Raw genomic sequence first — 4,744 nt, forward strand, 5'->3', positions numbered from 1 at the left:
TATTCCTATAATTCACCACATTAACAGATTAAAGAAAGGACACGACTATCCTAGTGGTATATTGGTTATCAATTTATTGCCTCAGCTCGTTCAGTATATCCTGTGATACACAATTCAACCTCAAGCAGGGATCCCTGCTCTAACCTCCCCCCAAAGTAACTTTTACATTTTTATAACTTAAGGGAGAAAAGAGGTGAACAAAAGAGAAGAAAAGGAATCCAATGAGAAGGTACATACACAATTCTACCTTATTTCCTTATAGCATTTTTTAAAGTACAAGGATATTCTAGATCTTAAATGGGGAATTGTGCAGAAAAAAATGAACATAATAGGCCTGACACTGCTATCTTTAGAAAGTCCTGACTTACAAGTTTGGCATTTGGATGGAATTTGGGAACTGGAATGGTAGTTTCCTACACCTACAGAAAACTTTCATTATATGATAAGAATGCCTCACTATGTCTAAACTATTTGAACAAACAATATGGTTTATGCTGAACACCTGTTTTCCTTTTGGGACTCTGGAATTTTGGTATGTGCTAGGCAGAGAATGCATATGTGACCAGCCTCTAATAAAAATTTGGGGCACTAAGCCTGTAATGAACTTCCCTAGTGGACATTTCTCATATGTCACAATTTATCCCTGGAGGAATAAGTTTGTCCTGTGTGACTCCACTGGGAAAAGGAAGTTTGAACCTGGTTTCCTCGGCTTCACCTCATTTGCCTTTTCCCTTTGCTGATTTTGCTTTGAATTCTTTTGCTACAATAAATCATAGCTGTGAGTGTGACTATGTGCTGAGTCCTGTGAGTCCGCCTAGCCAATCATCAAACCTGGGGGTAATCTTGGGACCCACGAAGCAGAAACAGAGATACTACCAGAATTTGGTTAAAAAAAAAATTTTGAAAATTTGCAAACACGTTTTGAAATCCTAGATTTATTTTTTGTAGGGAAAAAAGGGGTCAACGATTTCATGGAGTACATAAAAATGTGTATTTTGATAAAATAGCATCCTCGTGATATTAGTCAAGATCATGGGCTTTTTCCATGAGGGACGAGGGGAGCAAGGAACATGGCAATGGCAGCTTCAAGCACACAACTTTATAGCCTGACAATCTGATGGGAAACCTTTTTACCTGCCAGCACCAGTGAGCAAAATCCTGGGGAAGAGATTCTGATTGGCTTGATAAGGTTCATATGCCCATCTCTAGTTTAGTCTTGATGACCTTGGCAATGGGCAGATACTATGATTGATCAGCTTAGGATGGAGCCAGTCCAGGAGAAAGGAATGGGGTTGTGGCAATACAGAGACAGCCACTGGGGCAGTGGCTACAAACTGTCACCTTAACTGTGGATACTACACCCATCTTTTTGCCTTTTAGGTAAGTGGCTTTTTAGCCACAAAGTTGTTTTACACCATGGCTGTGTTTTCACAAATGTCTGCTGCTTCATCGTTTTTGTGGGGGGAGGGTGGGTTGGATCCCATCAAATTCATGTGAAAAACCCACTACAACAAACACTACTTGTCAGATAGGGTCCCTACTCATTTTTTGTTGATCCTACTGATATCATTCTCTAAATTCTGCTTCGAGTCCTTGGCTCTGACACTTTTTCTAGACATTAGTTTTTGCAAATAGATTGGTTTTTGGTAAAAACAAAATTTGCATTTGCCCTGGTGCTGACAGAAGCTATACTTGCTGAGCAGCCCATCTGGGTCTGCCTACCAAGAGTAAGGCATTAGACAACTGGAATCTTGGTTGTTTCCCTCAGAAATCAAAGACCCTGAGACTGGTTTCGGTGCAAGTTGCTTATTTGAGAAGTGATCCCAGGAAACTCCATTTGGCGGGGATGGGGAAGGTGGCCAATATAGTGTGTGCTATTAAGCCAGCTACCACAGCAGGTGATTAGCGTTTGGCAAGCAGTACAAACATCTCAGAATTGTCCATCTGGAGGGGTGAGGGAGCTGGGATATTCATCTTCTATCTCCCGAGAGTCATTAGTTGAGAGCTGCTCCCTGGGTAATAATCCCAAGGTGGTTCTGGCCTTCTCTGCCTGGGGAAAGCAGACTTCGTTTTAGGAAAAAGTCCTCAGGAAAAGAGACATATATGTGGACCGCTGGGAGTCAGCCGGACACAAAGGAATCAAGTTCAGTGAAGTTGAAGTTCAAGGAATGAGAGTGGGATGCTAATAGCTTCTGCTCCAACGGGCAATTTTTTGTTCGCAGACAAGAGTGCTCAGGGATTCAACAGCATAGACTTTTTCTATGACATAGGATTTGATCATTTCCTCATTGGAGTTCCTGCAGCCTCAACATCTGAACAATTTCGTAGCCACTTCAGGACTGCCCTCAGCCTTCTACTTTCTACTTCTGACACAAGGCGCCCACTTGGCCACAAAGGCTGATTGTCAGTGTAGGGAGACCTAACTCCCCTGCAGGGAACCCCCAGCCGGTGTCTCTCAGTGGACATTTCCGGGACATTCTGCAGGCTTCGCAGAGGTCCCTGCAGAACTGAGCCGCTACTGCCTATAGCGGGTGACCTCTCAGTGGCTTTTCGTTGTTCTGTCTCATTGTCCTCACCGCCTGCCTTGTGCTTCCCGAGATCATCTCCCAAATAAACAACCTGCACCCAAGGCCTTGTCTCAGGCTCTGCTTCAGGGGACGTCTAAATTGAAACATCAGCTGGTGCTCCCATTCCAGCCAGAACCAGGTCCTATGAATACAAGCCAGGCTGCCTAGTAAAGAGGGGCAGCTGCCATCTCATTCCAGCTGCCGGCTGCTATGTGGATCTAGAAGACCAGCACTGCTAGAAATCCAGGCTTTAGTGGGGAACCCTCCTATTTTCAAACATTAGCAACTAATTCAAAACTGAAAACATTGTACAGCGCCCACCATATCAGGCCCTTGAGCAGCCCACTTGGTAGAGTATGGACACCAACCCCATGACCAGTAGGGGAAGGGGACCACTCATGGGCTAGAACCCTAAAGATGGCAGAATGGGTGGGGAAGCAAAGAGCAGACCTGAGAAGGCCTAGAAAGGGCCAGAACCCTCAGATAACACATCGGAGCTAACACACATATTCTGTGTTTACCATGTGCCCAGCTCTTAACTGCATTCTCTCAATCTGGCAAGCTCAGCAGGCAGGTGCTACTTTCATCACCCCCATTTTAGAGGCGAGGAAACAGCTTTCAGAGGTTAAGTGATAGATCTGGGATTCAAAATTAGCTCTCTTCACCATTTATACATCACAGCCCCTCTGGATTGCAACCCTCCAGTCCAACAAAAGGAGCCAGGAACTTGATAGTCTAAGTTTGGGTTCAAAACAAAGCCTGCCTTGCTCACTTCAGCAGCACATATATACTAGAACAAAGCCAACAGAGGCAGAAGGAAGGATAAGATAGAAGTGTTTTACCCTAATAAAATAATAGATCAAAGATGGATAGATCATAATTTAAGTGAAAGGCTACTGGGAACTTGATAATAAATCAAATCAGGTCACTTTCTGTTGTGATGCAAAAGCATGTACCTGTCACTTCCTATGATGTATTCTTGCCAAAAATATTAGAACCTGAGTCTGAAAGAGCCTCTAGATATACCAGTTTATAGGAAAAGTGGGCGAGTGTTTAATGACACAACAGGGATATAACTAGGCAAATCCAGAATATGAGAAGTTTGAGGGTAGATGGCATTTTTCAAGAAATGGCAAAGAAAAAAAGAAGTGTTAACTATTTTTAAAGAGACGTAAGGGACATCAACAAAGTGCCATGTGTGAATCTAGTTTGAATCCAGATTCAGACAAAAGGACATTTTGTGGTAATAGAAGAAAATTGAAACTCAGCGTTCAGGACACGCTACTCCAAAATACGGCACCTTGGCATATTAAATATTTTAAGCTGAAGGAATCTGAGAAATGGCCTATGATGGAAGGACTCCTTGACCTCCTCTGAAGCAGGTCATGAGACCCTCATACGTGAGGTGCCCTCCCTATACCCAGAAGAAAAGCATCCTTATCTCTGAAGACTGAGGGACACGCAGAATTTGAACGAGCAGGCCTTGCTACGTTTCCCCCAGCTCACTACACTTAGCTCACACCCTTTTGTCCTATTACATTTTCCCCAGACTTCCATTCTTCATCAAACCTAGTATAAAAATGCTCACATTCAACTGCTTCTTTGGTTAATTTCCTTATGAAGTCTCACATGTCACGTAAAACTTAAATTTATATGCTTTTCTTTTGTTAATCTGTCTTTTGCTATAGAGCCCTGGCCAAGAACTTTAAAAGGAGGGACGGAAAAAGATATTTTTCCTCCTGTATATCATCTATTATTAGATATTAGTTAATAATTATGAATTACTATTAATTTTGTTAGCCATGATAAGTGTTGTTACATGTATTTTTAAGTCCTTACAGTTTTTCTGAAAAAACCAAAGGAGACACTTATTGCATGAAAAATTCTGTATCTCAATATTCGTGTTTTGTGGAAAGGCAAGCTTTACTTCAAAGCAATCTGAAAAGAGCAGTCGGGGGGTCCCCACAACTACAAACTGGCAGAAGGGAGAACACAGTTACATGTCTGTCTGGCAGGGACTCAGGAGGGAGTCACACCAATTCCTGCCAATCACCAAACACTTGCTCAATTTCCTGTTCAGGTTGAAACTATAGAGGTAGACTTGAAGATACCAGTGATATGTCTTTGTTATCCAAACACATCTATTGCAGGAAAGAGGACAACTGGAGGCAACTTAC

Source organism: Rhinolophus sinicus, linkage group LG10 (assembly GCF_036562045.2).
Source record: "Rhinolophus sinicus isolate RSC01 linkage group LG10, ASM3656204v1, whole genome shotgun sequence".
Classification (NCBI taxonomy): domain Eukaryota; kingdom Metazoa; phylum Chordata; class Mammalia; order Chiroptera; family Rhinolophidae; genus Rhinolophus; species Rhinolophus sinicus.